We start from the raw sequence: 21420 nt of genomic DNA on the forward strand, positions 1-21420 counted from the left end.
CTATGGTATTACGATGCAATTACCTGTTAGCTGAATAAAACTCAGCTGGGTATTACTTCCTATGAAACTACAACGAAACATACTTGAAATTTAGTCCTTAAAGGTTAATCTACATTAGATTTGTAAATTAATTAGGGCAGGGACTTAGCTTCTCTTGAGTGACCCAAATTACAAAGAAGATGGACTGAGATTAAGGCCATCACTGAGATGTGATGAATCTGACTAACATGAAATGATGGCATGAACCTACTGTCTTAGGCTGTCCAAGCATGGCAGGGCGTTCCATGCTGGTGAAGAGAAGGAAGAGAAGCGAAGTGCCAAAGTACTCCAGCTGCCTTTGAGCAAACTATTATTTGACCCATAGTAGAAATAAAGTTCCTAGTGCTTGTAAGTAGGAATGATAGTTTGCAGCTTCAATATTCTCAGTTTGTACACCGGAAAGCATTATTAGCACAATAATTGATTGTTTCTCCAGGATTTGTAATGATCACATAAAAACCATAATTAACACCAAAATAAACTGGAGAATTTAAGCCCTTCGTGTATACTATTGGGGCTTTAGCCTTGGAAAAATGGTGCCTGTAAAATTCATGACTCACTTGATTAAATACATCTATCTCAAATCTTCTCTATCAGAAGAGCTTAAAAGAGAAATTCTAAAAATCCTTTTGTGTGTTGGGGTTTTGTTTACTTTCTTAAACTAGAAGGAGCTTGGATCTGAACCAGAGTGTACGTTCTGAGATTAGGATAATTTCTTATGAAACTTTGTCTTCAGGCTCAAGTCCAGCCTGTAAGAATTCAGGCCATAAATTTTGCTGTTAGATATTTTCAGTTTGTTTGGACCAAGCTAGTAGAGACAAATAGTGTACATAGAGTTTTGAGGAAGTCGCAAATGCAGTAAGTGACATCATGAGGCTGCCAACAGTTGGGTCTGGTCTGTAATGAACAGTAAGTACATCCTTATGGTCAATGAACTCTGTAATTTTTTTCTAGAGTTGTAAATCTATTCTTAGATATAAACTTAAAATATTTATCAGAACAATGCATCGAATTGCACAATATGGTCTACTTAACTTTCAGCATCCAAGTTGTTGTCATGACAGGATTTTGCATAGGATTTTTCATTTAACATAGGAGTTAAATGAATACTACAAAATGTGTATTTTCAATTATGTGGGACAGAGCTTCTTTCAACCAAAAAGGTGATTTGCCTAGCATGTAAATAATACAGTGTCAAAGATACTTCTTGGGCTGTGCGAAACTCTGTTTTAAGTCACTGAATGCTTTAGCCATTGGACTTTATTAGATGAATTAGAACCTTAGGATTTCTGTGGGATTTACTCTTATTATAAAAACAAACAAACAAACAAAAACTTTCTATTCAGTACAGAATAGAACTAATCTGGTGAAATCTGTTTCAGGATTACAATTTTCCTGGGTGCTGTAGCCAGACCAGTTTATTATGAAATACCAACTTCTTAACTTAGCTTTTTATTATGAAAATGTCAGTTTTCTGCATGTAATGATTATAAAACAGATGCCTGCACCTTTCTCTTTCTTTCATATACATGGAAAAAAGGCAAAAATAATTTTAAAGACTTGTAGTCTAGTGGCATTTTGAAATAGCTAACTTGAGATTTATAATATCAATACTCAGAATAGTTTCAATACAAGTATCTTTGTTTTATTTTAATGAATCTGAAATGTCAGGGTAATGTTACACAAAAGGTAATCAAATTGTGCATCAAGACTGTTTTTCAATGTGATTAAATTTTGTAACCAATGATAAATAAAACTCTCCTCTTTGCCTGCTTCCCCATGTTCAAAACATGAATTACTATATCAAAATTTCTCTGAACTAAATACTTCAACCCTGGGGTTAACCATATTTCTTGATATTTAATCTTATCCAAAGCAATGAGAAAATCAAAACAAGATAGAAATGCCAGTCACACTGTGAAATGGAAAATACTGTCATGGACCAATTAATTTTCCATCTAGGGATGCTGCCAAAATGATCAGTTAAAGATTGTGCAGATAAACTGACCAAATAAATTTTATAGAGTGAATAAAATATTATCCATGTACAAAGTTAATTTAGGTTTTTTTAAACTGCAGGTTTATTTCTCAACTTTTTCAGACTAATATACAGTAAACACTATTAGCTCTACTATTAGAACAAGTAGTTCTATTTTGGAGCTTCTAAGCTGGAGCAAGCAAGAAGACTGTTGATCTTAAAACCGTTAAGAGCACAGACTGCATTTTTTTGCGATGGGGGAAGATGATCTGCAGTAATGAGAACAGATACAGTTTTGAATATATATATATATAGATTTTTTTCTTAAATTCCTTCTTTTTTTGATAAATGAGGTTGATTCATTTTAATATGCAAAACATCTATTGTTTCTAAATCCAATGTTATAAATGAGCAGTCCATTCCCTGTACTCATGTAACCATGTGGCTGGTTTGTTTCGTGTTTATCATCCATGACTGTATTTTAATTCTATAGTTGTACCTAACAGTGCTGGACATCAATTCATACATTTCCAGTAAATTTGTGGAATTGTTGAAAATTTCTCAGTTTTACAAAGAGAGGAAGACCAGAATTACAGTATCAACATTTGCAATATGTATTTTCTGATATTATCCCTTGCTCAGAACTGTTCTGTTGATAATTGTGTTTTGTATGCTTTTGTTTGTTCACTGAATGTATTTGATGGGTTAGACGGCCTGTTGTTTTTTGTACGTAGTGAGAAAGCCCAACAATAAGCTACTTCTCTTAGGGTTACAAGAATATCATGCAAACTGGCTGCAAAACATACCAATAATTGTCTTTTTCATGTTTTTCTTACTATGACAATCATTTAGGGATAGAAATAGTAACAGCTGAACTTTCTTGTGAAAATAATTTTTTTAGGGTTTCTAATAAAAATTGAGAGCTATCACATAAATTTTTCAGTAGACCTTAATATAATGGCACACCTCATTCTTCTTTTTGTTTATAGCCTTTATTAACACATACTGTTGTCAAATTGAGTTTCAGTGCTATTGGACGTTTAAATTCCTGTATGTAAAATTGGAAACACGGGGATTCAGCTTCTAGTCATGTTACTACTTAGTCATTAAAAACGTGACTCAGATCAGTAAAAGGTTTTTATAATGTGCTTTTACTGTTATTCCAGGTATAGATGTATTTAGATATACTGCTTTTTGTAAAAAGCTAAAATAATACAACTCTTGTGATACTTACCTTCCTGAGAACATCAGAAGAAAGACATCAGACAATGAGTTTAAATCTAAATATGAAGTAAGGCTGCACATTCCAACTCCTGTGCAAGAGACAACTGTGAAATTCTTCTCGTTCCTTATCCTTTGTGTTTATCTACTGCTGCATTAGATTATTCTGAAGAAGCTTCACTACACATTTGCTCTCAATTTGTTCATTTCTCGTGTTTTTAGCTTGGTATTCACTGCTGGCTGCTTCTGGAGACAGGATACTGTCCCTAGGAAAAACTATGTTTTGATCTGACTGAGTACAGACTCATGAGTGAAAAACAATCATCTTAATTATGACCTTTTCAGACTAATTTTAGGAGTGAGTCACTAAAAATCAACTAACCAGTGCATTCCGTTCATGTAACTCTAGGATCTCCATAGAAATGCTTCCCCACCTCCAGTCATCCACCCAGACCTCGGGCAGCTTCTTGTCCCCTTTGTGCTTTAGCGACTTTCTCTGTTTCTGTAGCGTATTGAAAAAGCTGTCATGGTTCCTACTGTATTCTCTCTAGTCTTGATTCCTTGCGTGTAGTTAGTGTTCTCCATTCTGATAAAATTTAATTTACAGAAAAACCACTAATTCTCGAATTCCTAGGTCCCTTGAAGGATTTCTATTTGGTAATTGCTTTAAACAGTTGCTCTTTGATTGGGCTTAAAATACCTTACTACATCCTTTGTCTTGCTCCTCTGTTGTTCGCTGTAATGCTAACCAAGGTGTTACAGTAATTGGAGAATAGTAACAAATGGCTGGGCCCTCCTGTCCTGGTCTTTTTCCAAATTTTACCTCAAGTTTGCCTTACTACTTAGTCATTTGTTATTCTTGGAGATATATTGGCTATACATTAATTATGTATTATTTTGGAAGCCCTTTATGGCCACAGTTATTTCTCATCATTTTTCTGAAGTCCTCCACAAAGTGTTAGACTAGGACTAAAATTATTTTTCTGGAAGTCCAGAAATACAGTAGAAGAAAATGGAGCAAAATGTTCTTTTTTTGGCTTAGGAGAAATCTATTGGTTGTTAATGCAGAGATGTATAACTTGCAGAGCTGATCAGAATATCACAGTTGAATTCATCTGCAAAATGGAAATAAAAGGTAATATCTTAGTTTTTGTTTAAAATAAGAGCATACAATACAAGTTAAAATTAAATTATGAAGTAAAAACATCTTTCTTACAAGTTAGTAGTAATAACCTACTGGTACTTTTCTCTATATCTTTTTTTTTTAAATCATCAAATTCAAATGGCATGGCTATATTTTAAAGTAACTGTCAGAACTGGTGATCTATATTTTATAGGACAATATCGTATTCCTATCTGATGTTTAACTAATTCAATTTATTTGAAATAAATACAGGCTCTAAAGAAAAAAATGACCTGTGCTGTCAGGCAGTTTAAAGCTAGGAGGTAGGAAAATTATGACTGTTTTACAGAGCTATATTTCTGTCCTTTCATAAAGGTGCGTGGGGGTAGCCATTAATGAAGCAGAAAGATATTTTGTAAACTAGACCCCAGCCTCATTTAATGCACAGAGAGCATTAGACATAATCTGAGAATAAGAATGGACAAGAATAGGTGCTTTTCCAAACCTTTTTCCTCAGCAGCCTTCTGCAGACACCTTATTTTTCATCAAACTGTTTGAGAAACAGCAATATATCGGCTCAAAGTAGCCAGCATAATGATGGTTAAAAATGGACTCTCCCAAAAATGCAGCATTAAGCAACCTTAACTACATTCTTCTTTCCCTTTTGCCTGCAGACATGCTTGCCTGCAGGTACACACACAGAGACCCCCACGCCGGTGTGTGGCGGTGTTCTTAACGCTTCCTCCTCCCCAGTGTTTGGGTTTTCTACTTTTGTTTTAGCTGTAGTCCAGAATAAACTCTGCGAATAGACAGTTAGTCCTAAAGGCACAGGAGCATTTTCATTCCTTCAGATGAGTGAACACATTATTCCCTAATTTTGTTGTGCTCTGGTGTGATTTAAATTTACCGCTTTGACTTTCTTCCCATTTAGAATTAGTACAAAAATGACGAAGTATTTTTATCTGCATCTTCACCTTGCCTATTTAGTAGTGAAATTGTAAATAAGCTGGGAGTACTTATTGCCAAAGTGTAAGATGTTTATTGTTTGTACGAGTTAATCCATGATTCTTTGCTCTCTTGCAAGAAGGATCATCCTGTTCAGACTTCAGGGAGAAAACTTGAAATCTGATTGTAATTTCAACAATGTGTGTTTCAGTCTGAAGTAGAATAAAATGTGCAGGGGTAAAAAGAGGGGAGAAAAGATTTCTTAACTGTATTTCTGTAGCGCTGTATTTCTTAACCCAAAGGAAATTGATCTTTGGTTGAAGTTAATTCAGTACATGTACTTGATTTTTAAATTTATTTTGAGTTTGGTTGCCATTTGCAGGTGGCTGACTTTCTCTTTTGACTTAAAACAGGTTTATCACTGGAGTGGTTTCTTCATGAAGAGCTCAGGTAGTTATTGCATCATTGAATGCACACATAGCTGAAAAGTTGTACTAGAAATTGTACTAGGAGCAAGATGATGCCTTGCTGGTAGAAGAGCATGAAAAGGGGAGTTTACAGTATAGTATAAGATGCCGTTATGGTACTTCTTCAGGAGCAGATTTTGCTTAGAAAAATGCTTCCCTAGTTGGATAAACAAGTGAAATTTTGCTCTATTGTGCTTATTTCTCCAAGCTGATCTGAGAAGTTGAAACAGTTTTTGTTACGGGCTTGTTTCTTTCTAGCCAGAATTGGGAGCTGGACTTGCCTATACTCTGAAAGCCCTGGCCCTGGTGCAGTGAGAAGCTGTCATTTTATGCTAGCATTGATAATGATGCAGCACACTAAATCTGGTCTTAAGAGTGGCAGATATAAAGCTGTTTTTATCTATAGCCAAAGAAACATACATAAGAACGAAACAAAATGAGAATTTAAGTTCTTGCTATTACTGTGGAAGTGATTGTTGCTACCAGGTTGTGGCATTGGTAAGAATTCAGTGTTTAGCTTTTACAAACAGAAGATAATATTGTTTTGTTCCATCAAAAACTTGCGTAACTTATTTTAGGATTATTCTGGCAGAAGACTTGTGAAAGAAATGCTTTAAATAAAATATTAAAGTAAGTTTTGCAGTCTTGTCTCTTTTGCTATTCTAGTGGAGCTGAGCCTTTCAGTTCCAAAAGGAGATGAAAAGCATCTCCTCAGCCACGTGATTCAGATAAACTAAAAATTACTGCTATATTAAGAAGAGAAGTTAGGATTTTTGTGGCTTTTGTGGTATTACTGAGGTAGCTGGGTATCAAGAATCTGACAGCTTACCTGCTTCACTTTATGCTTTCTTCTGTTTTAAGGTTTTATATTTAAAAAAGGGATTACTGGCAAATATGTGTGCACACTCTTTGTTTTATATTTTTTCTCTCTTTTCTCCTCTCATTCAAGCTCTGCAGAGTTTCTTTAATTCTTACTTTAGGTGCCTTCCTGAAAAGGTGGTCTGGCAGAACTTCCTTGCAAAATGCCAAGTAGAAACCTTCAAAGATGAAGCATTTGTAAACTATTTAACTGCTGTTGTTGTAGTATTATAATAGAATTACTTTTAAGCTAGAAAGAAAAATTTTGAGTATAGTTACATAAAACATATTAATGCTTTGAACTCAGGAAATATCAATATTTTTGAGTTCACATTTAGATAAGCTGAGGATACTCAGGCTGTCACTCTGAGAATGAGAGGAATTTTTAAAATGATTTGTATGACTTTCATCCTTTATAAAGCACAAAATAATGTGGAAGTGAAGGCTTGGGCTTGGAATGAGTTCCTCACATATTTCAGCCTTTTCTTCAAATGAGCTAAGAGATGTTATTTCATCTCCTCTAGAGAGACTATCTGATATGATGCTATTAAGCATGACTTTTTAATGTAATAAGATAAAGTTGTTCCTGTAGGATAGGTCACAAACTACTTTGCCTCTTTACAGTAAGTAGATGCACAGCATGGTCCATTATAATTGCAAGTTCTTAAAAATTCTTTCTTTTTCATTTTAAAATTTCAGTGGGTGTTAGAGAGAGGTGTGAGCTGCTATGCTGCACAGTATGAACCTCTTGAAAATGTAGACAAAGTGCAACAATTTGGAGTTGGCCAGGTTTGCTGCAAACCCCTGCATAGATGTTAAAGTAATCTTGCTTCTCAAACCACCTACCATTTTTTTCCACCCCTTTTTCCCTCTGCTTCTAACATAGCTTTACTTGCAGTAGCACTTTCAGAAGAGTCTATGCTAATATGCTGACTAGGTTGAAACAATTATCTCACATTTGAATTGAATGGAAGATCGTACCATTTTGGGGGTTCAATCTCTGCGTATATCTTCTCTTAAAGGATAAAGGCTCTGCAATGCCGTCACAGATGATGTTCAGTTACTTAATATTTTTGTGGGGTGAGGGGATGTAAATTAAGGTAGAATGGGACTCATTCTGTGAAATTTATAACTTTAATTGGGAAAAGATTATTTTGAAGGGATGAGTCAAGCGAAAGTCAAAGTGTGTAGAGAATGAGGTGAATGCTTTGTGGAATGATGCAGAATATGATTCTTTCAAAAATTTCAAATGAAACTGTTCAACTGAAGTTATGTGCAGTGGGAAGTGGATTTAACAAACACCAATCACTGATGCAGGGCTGTTATTTTAGATATATGTTTAAAAAGTGTGTTAAATTAATTGTGATAGCATTTATTGTTGTAATAAGTTGCATACCTTTATAAATTAAGGACGTTCTAGTGGTAGTTACTTTATTCAAGGGTTTGCATTGAAGTTTGGACAGTGCTTAAAGTATGTATTAGATTCTTTGTAATGGAGGGTTTCTGTATTTCTCTCCAGCTTCTTAACTGAATGAATTTGGCTAAGTATTTAGTTTTTATTTGGTATTTTTGCAGCGCAGGTGGGGAGGATGAAAATTGGAATTCTATCATAAGAAAAACTTCCAGTCTTCATGTATGGCGGAAGAGAAGAGCAAGAAGAGAACTCGAGCTTCTCCTGTTTGCATCAGTTTTTAGAATGTGACATCTTAAACTTGCCAGTTTAGAAATAATTAACTATCTTCCTGCAGGTCCATCCTCATGCATGTTCTAATGATCCAAAGGTACTTCATTGTGTTTCTCTCCTGAAATGACATTGCAGAGAGCTGCCAGTAAGTGCATTATTTCATTTCATTTTCTATTACATTTGCTTTCAAAGATACAATCTTACAATATTTTTATGGTTTTCATTCTGTTACTCGCAGAAAAAGTGAAGTTCTTTGAAGCTGATTGTTTTGCAACAACTAAATTAAAAGCAAGTCTGGATTTTCTTTTTTATATATTTTTACATCAGTTTGTATTTTAGGTTATTCTCCCTGCCAAAGTTCTTCTACAGCTGATGAAGTTAAAACTAACATATTACTCTGATTATCACAGCATCTTGTAAAGCTTTTGCAGTAGTTTGACCCTAAACTTCAGGTAAAACTTCTCTAACATATTGTTTATGGAACAAAAATAATAATTATGAATGCTTATGACATGAGACAAAAGATGAAAAGAAGGAAAAAGATGTGACCTAACGTTGTGAGAGTTTGTCATTTGTTCTCCAGCTTATATGTAGGATGTAGAGAAAGGCTTATTTTCTGAGTGAGAATGCACCTAGAGTGGTTTGCACTGAATTGACACCTTCCTCCCCTGCTGCCCCCTCACAAAACTTAGGGCACAGAGGTAAGTAGCAGTTTTAGAGTACTGTGAAAGTCTTTTCCTTTTCTTGCAAAATACTAGCAAATCCTGAAACATCCTTTCCCTGTGTGTAAACATGTCTCTTCTCTTGCAGCTCGTGTAGTACTCACCCTCTATCCTTGTTATGCAGAAACAAAGATAATCTGGTGTTTTTCAACTAGTTTTCCAAGTAATTCCTCTGATTTAAAAAAGTATATATATTTATCTCTATGAATATCAAAAAAAGTCTGAATATCCATTTAGACAAAAGGTAATAAGAATTCGTATGATTCATCAGATCTAGATTTTTTTCAGTTTTGTTCCCTAAATCAGAGATTGTAAAAGTTTTCAGGGCTGGCTATGAAGGCTTAAATGCTCTACCTACAAAATAAATTACATCCAACTCAGTTTCCATATTCACTGTTTTATTCTTTTGAATCTCCCAGTGTGGAAGCCGATCAGTGTTACAGGTAACGCAGGCAACTAGACTGAGACTGCCAATGTATTCCATGTAGGTCAATGAAATATCCTCACTTCATCATGACCTCCTGTCACTTCTAGCGATGGTCTGACTTTGCAAGTAGTTCTTTAGAAATGAGAAGCTCACTGAGTGCTTTCTGCTCTCTTCAGACCAATAGTAATTAAACTATGTGAACGTTAGTACTTAGTACTACTAAGTAACTTATGATTATGTACAGCTCTCTAACTTTCCATTTAATTTTGCAAAAAATTCTTCAAATGGTTGGATATTTTTCCTCAGTCTTTGCTGCAAAGATTTAAGAAGGAAACTGGTTTTTTACCCCCTACTGAATAAATACAATTCTTTATTTTTCCTCTCATTTAATAATTTTAAGGAAAGACCATACTTAGCAGGTATCATTGTCTCTTATCTCAATTTGGATGGACAACTAGGCTACCTTTCCAGAATTTTTAACTTAGTAAGAAGTCAATTTTCACTTGAATGGTTTGAGATCATTCTCGGTCTTTGTAACTGAGAGCGACATTATTGTTCTGTTCTTCCCTTCCAGTTGTATTGTGGTGTTGGCACTGTCACAGCTTTCCCCTTTGTCACGTAGAAGCAGCACAATTTTGTATTTTGTGAATGAGCAACTGCTCAAAATCTTGTCTGAGACCTGTCTTTTATTATCTCTTGCAAAGTACCTTGCATTTTGCTAATGCACGCAAGACAAGTTAGATGGGGTTGTTATTTCAGTATATTTTCTGAAGAGTCTCGTGATATCATGTGGGAAAGCTCCAGAGTCACCCAGGGCATCTAGGCTCAGGATTACCTTTTGGTATCCCTGAGGCACATACAATGGTGTATTAAAATAAAATAGGAGGCGGGGGGGGGGGGGATTTTTTTGTTGTTAAGGTGGAGTGATTTCCTCCTTCTGCTCCCTACTGTTTAATTATCACTGCTCTGCTTGGTGTAAGTTCTGAAGTGGATTTATTTCAGTGATAGAATGAGGCCAGCAGAGGAATAACACGCAGATTTCCCCCCCCCCCCAACTTAAAATATACAGCTGTATGCTTGATACAAAAGCTGGTTCTGACTAGAATTTAAAATCATCTGACAAGAACTTGTAGAACTTAATTTTCCTTAAACTCCCAAATGAAAAACATGGACTATGTGTGGAGGAGACATTATATGAAGCACTTAGCAGCAGTCCACCTACAGTTAAGCAGCTAATAGATTATCTGCCAAAATTTAAAATCTGAGCCCAAATAAAATTCTAAGTATGGATTCTTATTTCTGTGTGCTGCTTGAGCAGCTACACATAATTTAATTTAATGTTCATCCATTTACCTTTATGAAGGCATATTTCTAAAGAATTACTCTTGAGGTTTTTTAAAAAAGAAGGATCTGTGAGTGTAGTCCATAAATAAGCTACACGATCTTTACTTCCCCTTCAAGTTTTTCAGCAAATGAAAAAGGCTATACTCTTCAAAAATGCTCTTACCAAAATGAACACTTTCAAATCATTTTCCACTGCTACGGCTTTTAATGACTGTTGCAGTAAGCCTGGTAAATAGCTCCGGCTCTATTTTAAGCGTATGTATACATGAAGTGTTGTTCTCAGTGTAGATTCTGTTGCTGTCCTGAGTTCTGGTCACTGATACTGCTTAGCAGTTTTGGTGGAGGCAATACATCAAAGCCAGAAAGCAAGTTCAGCAAAGTAATTATAACAAATACAATCTATGATAGTTCTTAATGTGATTTGAGGGAGTGTCAGACAAGCAAGATATCATAATTAAACTATTCCTTGCAAATAGCTGAAGAAGGTGTCCGCTGTAGGATACAGTGTTTATCTTCTAATAATGAAGGCTCCATCAATGGACTGCCATTAACGCTTGATCTGACAGTTAATTTATTGTGCTCATTGCCATTTCAGACAAGATATTCAAATCATTTTAAGTTCATTTTGTTGCATCTTAATGTTTCCAGCTATTCCTCTAAAAAGAAACTTCAATTATTGATTATGTATTTGTGATTATACTTTAGGCAGATACTATTAGAACCACGCACCACGCTACTGAAAGGGAGTTTCAGGTGAACAACCTATCTTCTGCTTTTCCTTCCACATGTCTTAGGGAGTTAGGTAGGTTATCTATTAAAAAGTACTGTCCTCCTAGGCAACCTACAATTGTTGTATTATCTTACCTTTCATTAGAAGGTCTTTCCTAACGTCTAACCTGAAAATCTCTTGTTGCAGTTTAACCCATTATTATCTATAGTACACAGAGGATGATGCGTTTAGACTTATATACTTCCTCAAAATGACTTCTTTCTTGGAAAATAATTCCAGTTAGTTCAGTCTTTTTGTTAGGTCGCATGTCCCAGATCTTTGATAGTTCTTGTTGCTATGCTCTGAACTCTTTCAAGAAAATAAAACTGTAAGCCATAGAGAAGGTATATAACTATAGCATGGGCTTTACCGGTGCCGAGTAGATTGGAAGGGTTACTTCATGTATCTTGCAGGTAATGATCCTGTTGCCATTGTTCATTCACACTTCCTTTTTAGCAAGTGTGACACTAACTTTCCTTAAAAACTTATGTATGCTTGTATAATTATTTATTATCTCTGTGGGATATTTGGTTTTGGAGAAGAGGATTTAAACTGTGAGCAACTCTCCAGTAACAACACCTGCATATCTGATGGGTACATTTCTTGTTCTGTCATCCAGCCTAAGATAGACTTTTACAGCACTCCACTGATTGCCCTTGTTCATTTGATAGGAAGAGTCACTGCCAAAAACTGCAATCCAAGTGCAGACATCCAGGCAGTTGTATTTCAACACTCTCAGCTGCTTTTCCTTAGCTTGCTAATGTAAAAGGCTAAAAGTCTCACCTAAGTCCCTTATATCTTACAGCTTTTAAAGATGTTAGAGGGGGAAACTAGACTGATTTGATGAGACTTTTTGGCAATAGATTTGTTAGCTCTTAGCTGATACAATATTGTTAACTCAGTTTTAATTAACGTTGCAGAAAATGATGACTCCATTACTGCCAACAGTAAAACGCAGAAATGCTGCGGATATTCTTCTCTTCAGACCTGCAGGTACACAATTCTCTGTTTAAAGAGAGCTTGACTGTCCAAGTTCTATCTATCTTCAGTGCAGAAGTTGCAAATTCAGACTCTTGGCTTTCCCTTCCTGGATAGGCATCAATATTTTAAAAATGATAATTTCTTAGGTTAGCATATAATCTATGACTTTATAGCGAGTGAGAAGGTTGTGGACTATTCAATTTGGACACAAAATTTTGGCACTGAGAAGCAAGGAGAATTACTAAAGAATGGAAAACAGCAGTTGTGTAGTTTAAATAGAGTAGGAAGAAAAAATAATTGCAAATCATATGAGAAGTCACAGCTTACTGTAACTTTGGGGTGCAAAACAATGCTTAAGTGGAAAGAGGGAAAGCATACTTAGAACCAGTTCAAAATCTCGACAAACTTGACTAGAATAGATCAGAAGATAACCGATGCTAAAACTCTTATGAATAATTTAATAGAACTAATGTGCAATTATAAGTACTGCTGGCTTCATTTACTTTAATTTATGTATAGATGAAACTTGCAAGATGTTAATAGGAATACTTATTTTAGGAGAGAAAAACAGCAAAAAATGAAATATATATTTTTAAGTACATTGAAAGATTTCAGTATTTCAAAAAAAAATTTGAAACTTTCAATAACATAGAAGAAAAACATCCTTTAATGAAAGTACTTCTCACCTCTGTTGGGAAACATACTTCAGCTCAAGAAAAGATTAGTGTAAAAAGACTCTCATTCAGAAAGACAAAGCTTAAAAAAATGCTAAAGTCTATGCATTTCTTGTTTTTTTGATATAATTCTTTCAAAATCACAAATCAACTGGACAGAGGCAAGATAATAAATCACCTTGAAAAATACTAAGCAGTGTTGCATATAAAGGAAGATGAAATAAAAATGCAATACGAAAATTCCATGTTGCCTGAGATGAGATGTTGCTGTCAAAAGCTGTATAAAACTGAAACCATTTGGCTTATATTTGCATTTAAGTAGTGTCCTTGTAACGCTAGGCAGTTATAGAATTGTAAGTTATAATTAAACAGATAACTTTATAGGAAGATGGCTCAGTTTGAACACAATGTTTAAGGAATCCTTTAGAAAAAAATTAAGTAATAAAGCATTGGGCTGCTCAAATACATGGACACTTGATTCAGTCCACAAAGACTGTGCTTGAAACTGGGGGAGGCAGCCTCCTTTCTCCAAAAAGAAACTTTGTATCAGGAGATCTAAAACTTGTTTATTCTTTCTTGTCCTTAGGAAACCTATATTACTACTTCTTCCCTCTCTGTAGAAACTGATCATTTCTGTCTCTTTGTTTGTAGGTTTTTCTTGGTGCTTGTCACTGTTTACTGAGAAATTGAGAGAAATCATGTACATAAATGGTTATTAATACACACACGTGCACACACACACGTGCACACACACGGTGGGGGGGGGGGGGAGAGAGAGAGCTTTTCTCTTCCCTCGTAGAATTTTTCTCCCGAGAAGATGGAATAAATGAGCACTTAGAGCATTTGCCTCCTCTAACATAATGGGACTTGTAAATTATCATGTAAATGACTTGAACTGCTAGAGAACTGCTGACCTACTCTATCACCTCTCAGGGAATACAAAATAGTGGCACTTCCAGTGGCAACAGTGCTGCCAGAATTAGTAGACCTTTTGATAAGTCATTCTGAAATAGTAAGGTAGGAGAAATTGGAGTCAGCTGTAGTGTGAAAGATTTTTGAAATGAGGCATATGTTTTCTGTCTAATACTGCCCAGTGTGGGGTTGGGAAACAGGGTAATTGATGTTTGATTAGCTAACTACTACTAAGGATCCTATAAGTGTAGACCCTTGTCATGAATAAATTAAAAATATATGATTACGTGCACAGCATTCTGAATTTTTCTAGATAGTGTTCACCTCTGGACATAAAAATATACAGTTACTTAGAAATTGTCTGTCTTCTCCTATAAAGCAGGTCAGCAAAGGTAGGAGGTCGAGAGGACAGGATCCAACTGCAAAGAGAGAGGAAATCAGTTTATCAGGCAGGACTAGTAGGGAATCAGGGATGAAAGTGTTTGTGCTGTGCATGGAATTAAATGGTAATTATGTTTGTGGTTTATTGCACACACAACACCCATTATAGTCTAGTTCCCACTTAGTTCTGATGCCAATAAAAATTGATGCAATTGTTCTGTAAAACTGTCTTCTCCTTCACAATCAACAATGAAATGCTCATATATGACTAGAGTCAACTGAAGCACCTAATGATTAGAATAGTATCACCCAAGATAAGTAATGATGTCAGAGGAAAACAAACCTAAAGAGGTATTCTAATCCTACTGAAAAATCAGTGTTATAGTCTATTTTTTGACATTTCTAAGTGCATACTGTATATAGCATGCATGATTCAACTACTGCACTTATTTTCAAGCTGTAAAAACCACCACAAGGTCAGTAAGTATGAAAATATTTATCTTAAAATTATGTAGTGATATAGTATAGTATATGTATGCTATATATACATATAGTTATGCCTTACAAGCTTTAGGACTTATGGACCTGTTAAACTGATATATCAGCTGTCCCACAACAAACACTAGATATAGCTGAACTATTTCAGTAACGGTAAACATAATAAAAATCCTCATAGTGATTCTCTGAAAAGACAATTTGATGAAACTCATAGGAAATACACAATCGAAAAGAATGAATATTCCTGTATTACTGATGAAAGATGCTTTATATAGATTCAACTAGGGAATTCTTTTCCAAGTGACTGAAAAAAGCCATGTTTTGTTATGGAAGTAACAATAAGAAATAGAAGCCCCCCAAAATATCAAGGTCTCTGCAACTGAAGCTCTTTTTTTATCCTGAAGTGATAAAAGTGCTTACCACCTGGAAGCACATGAAGGGTCTTCCCAAGATTTTCTGTAAAATGGTTCTTATGGCAACATGAGAGCTGCCCAGTTACTGAGAATTTTGATGAAAGGGTCAATTTATGGCTGCCTTCCTCTGCTCTGAGTTATAAGGATTTGTATCTAAGTCTGAAAAGCTAGCCACAGTGGCTAGCTCCTTAGTCCCAGGTGAGGAACAGGATTAGTTTCAAATTGGGTCACAAATTCAACACTGAATCTTTTTTGGCTACAATAGAGAAGAAAAAGATGTTCTATGTATTTATACTAATTTAGGGGATAAACACAAAGTTGTCATTTCCTGAAGACACTAACAAAAAGAGCTGGCTACTTATTTTAGCAACATTGCTGAAATTTTGTTTATATTTCAAAGAATCAAGTTTTTTTGATAGTACGAGCCAGTTAAATGTGAAAAAAAAATGGTTATAAAGAAAGTATGCATCATCACAAAAGCACAAAACAATTCCTCCTCTTTGGATAATCCTTCATGAGAATGTTATTTTTATGCGCTAAACCTGGAACAATATCAATAACAACTTTTCTTAGCAACAAGAGGTTAGTGAATGAAGCAGATCAATCACAAGCATTTTCATTCTTTTTACCCATATTAGCATCAATTGTTGATGTACTGTTGCAGTCCACACAGATGGCTGGATCCTGTGCTCAGTGTTGTGCTGAAGCAGGCTTGCCTTTTGCAGAAACCGTGCCAAGATTCGCAACAAGTGAATTCAGGTTTGGAGATGTTCCAAAATACAATCAAACTGTGGCTACATGACATCAGCAAGTATGCTGTGCTGAAGGAGGAGCAGCTCTGTGGAGTAAGACAATGCAGATGTATCCCCGCATTTAGGGTAGGAATGGAGAACTTTAAACTAGTTCTTGTTTGGTCCTGTAGGTGTAAAAACCCTATGGTGATGAGGACACCTCAGGAGAGTCCTAACCAGAACCACCTTCTGGCTTCAGTTTCATCAAAGAGGAATAGCTGCTGTGTGCATTGAGATCATTTGAAGACATGAACCAATGTGCATCCTCTAGTGGGGAGCGATCAGCAAGTGTGTTCCTTGTGTGAACTAAGTGGCAATGTGGACGCACCGTTCTAGCAGACATACCGATACATATTGCATTATGCACCTCTCGCCACGGTTAAACGCATTTGAGGCTTATGGTACCAGTTGTCTTACTTGAGATTTAATGGCAGTTTTGGAAGAATGGAAAATGCTATTGTTAGTTTTTGATAGTCTGCGTCTGTGCCAACAGCTGAGATAACTTAACACTCTGGAAGTCAGCCTTTATTTTTAAATACTGAACTTGCTGTCTAAATAGTTCGAGCAACAAGAAAGCTTGTTATAGGTCTGTTTGTTCTGAAAAAAGTTATGAGCAATATTTCTTCCAGAAGTGATTTTGCTTAACCAAGCTCTCTAATCCAACTCTGCAAAATGATCATGTGTGGAAAGATCCAAGTTTCGAAACTGTGCTAGTGAATGGAGGCAATGTATGCCTAGCTATTTTGTTAGCATGTTTAGCTTGTTACAATTTGGCTACCATTTGTTAACTTGTCTTTTCTGTTGGAAACATGTTTCTTAATAGATTCTGTGGAGGTCTGTGAAAGTTAGTAGGCCATAGATACAGCTTAACGCTATTTCAATAGCAGAGACTTTAGCCCTTATTGGGAACATGTTCTCATTTTGTTTGTGTCGTTATTACATCTCTTAATAATCTTCTTGGATTTTAAAAAACAAAGTATGTGAATCAAGACATTACCTTCTTACCTATCCTTCTGTTTATTTTATTAATTCATATTAATGTTTTATATTTATACTTTTAAAGCAGTCTGTGTTTTAAAAGCAAAAATCTAATTGAAATTGTTTAAAAGTCTAAAAATTAAAATAGGTAACTGTTCCAGAGCAATTTAATGGAAGGCTGTATTGCGTTGCATTTGAAGAATGACCAAATACACTAATTTACCGAATTGTACTGAACTTAAAGAAAACAGTAGGGGGCATTAGTTTCAGCAAAATTAGTTCTTCGTGCTATTTTTAAAATATATACAGTGCTACGTATTCAACTATGAGCAATGAATTATTATGCTCTCTAATTTAGTGATGTATCGGAAGTAAAGTCTTAAAACATTTGTTAAGTTACTGCCATGTGAAGTGAATTCTTTTAAAACTGCTCAATTTAATTAGGATGTTTCTCTAGTAAGAAAGGGGAAAGCAAAAATATCAGTATAGTTTTAGTATTTACATTGACTTGTAATTTCTGCAGTCACAATTTCTTACCCACGGACAAACTTATGTCGCATGTTATGTGTGCACAGTGATAAATTTGACCCTTTTTAATCTTGCGCCCTTAATCTATGAATTAGCAAACATAGCTTGAATGTAGTTCAAGGGAATGTAGCTATGGGAATAGGCAAGTAATAGCTGTGATGAACAAAGGCACAAACATACCGCTCAGTTGGCTCACCTGGCTGAGTTCTAGGAGGTCTGCATTTTGTCTTGGTTGCAACTGAATAATTAAGTCAGATTTAAAAATGCTCAGAACTGCCCTGTCTCTTGCAATCTCTCTTTGTTTGTTTGTTTGTTCCATCATCTCTGGTTAGTTTTTGTTGTTTCCAAAGGCTATTCTGAAATATTCATGATCTTATCGCAGAATATTGCTGAAATCCACTCTTAAACAAGCAAATACAAACTTTGGAGAAATGAAGATAGGGAAAATGCTATTCCAAAATATGTCTGTGTATTTGCCAGTATTTGAAAAAATACAGTATTTTTCACAAATTTTGTTGTTTATATTAAAATGGCCTCCAATAATTCATATCTTAAACAATTTCTAATGCATGAAGAAATATTGTATATCATGATGCATTCTATTAAGACTACTGCCATTTTAAATCAGTGATTTTAAAAATCTGTAGATACTTGCTTGAAGGAACTGGATGGCGAGTGTTTCTAGACATTGGTTTCATTATAAGGGTTCAAACTCATATCAGGGTTCAAAAAAACTTAAATCACAGCTAACTATAGCTGAAAGTAGTAGGTCCAACAGTACTGCCTCTGACTGAATGCCTTGACTTCTGTGAATATGTAGTCCCTTTTTCTTTAGCTTTTACTTCAGTGTTACAAATATGTTCTTGGATAGTGAATAGAGTCATCTTTTGGTTCTAAGTTTTTGGTTTTTTTGGTTTTTTTTTGTTTTTTTGTTTTTTTTTTTTTTGATAAATCCAGTGATACTAAAACTCAGTCTTCAGCCTCAATGTAGTTAATCAGTTGTTCTGTAGAATAAACAATGTATAGGAACAGCTTAATGTGCAAAGAAATCTGTTGTGTATATTCAAGTCAATAGTTATAACTGAGATATAGAGAGAACACATCATAGCAGTATGGATCTGTATGCCATCAACTTACACAGTTTTACTTTGTGGAATTTTGTATTTTAAAAACTTTAAAACAGTAATGGGACATCTGTGAATCCAGCAGTGTTCTGCCAAGTCTCAGTTATGAGTCGTTGTCTGTGAATCACCCTTGCTGTTGTACAGATGAAATCTGCTGCTGTTTACCACGAGTTTGCACTCCTCAGACTGACCTTATAAATGGTGTTATGGGCTTCTGTGCAAGTGGTGCAGTGACTAACAAACAACATCAAGTGTGATAAGTCAATTTTTAAGATACTTTTCCAACTGCCCTCCCTGCAAAGTCACCCAGGGGATGATTAATGCATTTTTTTTCCTAGTTTTGAAAGTTAAAGTAAGCCTTAATTGCACTAATGTAAGGTAACATAAAATTGATGCCTTCAGTAGGTTTGACCTGTCTTCACTTGAAATTTAGGAAAGTATCTCCTGTGCTAACAGGAGATGAAAGTAGCAAAACTTTGGCTTCGCAAGACAGCAGATAGAAGTTGGAAAACACCCAGGGGAAAAGCTCTTCTTATTCTAAAATCCTTTTTTCCTTAGATGCCTTGCAGAGCAGTACTGATTATAAAGTCAGAGGAGGACTGCTCTCACACTGTTATAGCTTGAGTTTCTCTTGTTATGTGCCTATTTTATCATGTACTACTTCATCCCCTGAGAGTATTTTGTCTCTAATCAGTGTCTTTTCCTTTTGTTGTGTTCTAACTCTGTAATTTAACTTTCTTTTGTCTTTAAATCCTCAAAATATTTGCACTTATATCATCCTAATTTCCTTTTAATTCTTTATTTCAGTGGCTGATAAATAATCATAGTGCCAAATACTGCTTGTCCTTACATTTTTTTCAGCTAGCAGGAATACTCTGGATAGCTAATTAAGCTTTAACATGTGGAAAATTATTGATAAGAAGAGCAGCTGCCAAAACCTGCATTACCAAATATCTTTATATTAAAGTTGGCTAGCTTAAATAATGATCAAGTCAAACAGAAGAATGAATGTCAGCTACTGAGATGGATTTTAAGCAGCAGAAAAGAACTTCATTTAACATTATAGTTTGTCTCCTACCTCTTATGTAAGTCATTTAACTCATTCTAATGGCTCCAAACATACTTACAAATTTCACAAAATTCATAGAATCCTAGCAGGAAATTTCAGCTTATCATACCAGTTCTCTTCTGGTAAGCCAGCAATCTACATCTGTTTTCCTGATTTGTTTTCCATTTGTGAGATAATCTCTTTTAATCTTTCTAGTCCTTCTCTGAAGTGTTACAGAACAATGGCAATGGCATTGCCACTCAGACTTGCTTCTTCTTTTCCCTTCCTTATCCAGTATTAAAACAAAAGTCAGCCTCATTTGCCAAATGAGTTCCATTGCTCTAGAAGTTATGGGTCCAGAGAATGTTCTTGTGTTTGATTCTTTCCCAAGTTGTATTTTGCGTTTTTTTTTCTTAGATGTTTTGCATAGCAAAATTGCTCTTCAGAAACAAGACCCCCCTCATTCCTCCCCCCCCCAGTGTCTAATAGTAATACACAATTCTAAAATCTGAATTTGAGATAAAGCATGAATTTACCATCGTATGTATTCCATCATGATGTTCAGGGGCTGCAGCTGTAGGGACTATCGGCATGAAATGTCTCAGCCCGGTGTTCTGTAGTTTCCTTTAACTCTGTTTTGAAAATTTGACAAGACTGACCTGTTAAACCCTGAGCGCAGGATGGGATAAGGAAGGGATTTTTTTTTTTTTTTTTTTTTTTTTTTTTTAAAACGCTTTATTGGATCTTGGGCTGGTGGTGCTGCAGTGGGTGAGCTGTCAGTCAGAGGTGGAAGGACATTCTAGAGTCTGGCAGTGACTCTACTTGGAGAAGGCCAACCCAATCTTTCAGGTAATACTAATATATATATATATATATATATATATATATATATATATATATATATATATATATATTAGGTTTTCTGCCAGACCTGGAATGTATTAAACAGTTAACTTACACCTATATTGTGCCATACTTGGTGCTATGCTAACTTTGATATTTTGTATATTGTTGAACAATATAACCGTTTGTTTGAAATTAAAGTTATTCGGCCATCTGATCATGTATCTGCAGTTGTTGTATGGCCGATGTTCTGTTCTAGCATTAATATTAGCCACTATGGCACTTATGACCATTTTTTGTTCATTTGTTTCTTAACATTTTTAATTTTCAGTTGGCACCTAAATGTCATACCAGCCTCCATATACTGCTATATATCTGAAAAGGAGAGCATATTCACCTGGTTGCCTTTCAGAGATTCTCGGTCAAGTCCACAATAATTTCTGCAGTGTTTTCATCGTATTTAGACATAATGATATACATACATGTATACATATATATTCTTATGCTAATGCCTGTTTTTGATTTTCTTTAAATAGACTAGAGATGTACTCTAGTGTACAAATGTTACGGCTTTGATAAAGGGGTTTCAAGTATCTTTTATCTTCTGTGGCATCAATACGTGTGCCCTACTACATAGGTACATAGCAGAATCATAGTGATACCCTATCACCA

The 21420-nt window shown here is 35.2% G+C and overlaps 1 long non-coding RNA gene across 2 annotated transcripts in view; it reads left to right on the forward strand.

Annotated features, from left to right (window-relative positions):
• Window positions 1–21420, forward strand: part of LOC134145416 (uncharacterized) — an 87534-nt gene that overhangs the window by 52381 nt on the left and 13733 nt on the right. The window contains exons 2-3 of one of the 2 annotated variants that reach the window (XR_009959603.1): window positions 8380–8460; window positions 12498–12570. This is a non-coding gene — a long non-coding RNA (uncharacterized LOC134145416). Of the gene's footprint in view, window positions 1–8379; window positions 8461–12497; window positions 12571–21420 lie in introns of those variants that run through there. The other variant, XR_009959602.1, reaches the window with a different exon arrangement.

Source organism: Rhea pennata, chromosome 11 (genome assembly GCF_028389875.1).
Source record: "Rhea pennata isolate bPtePen1 chromosome 11, bPtePen1.pri, whole genome shotgun sequence".
NCBI lineage: Eukaryota > Metazoa > Chordata > Aves > Rheiformes > Rheidae > Rhea > Rhea pennata.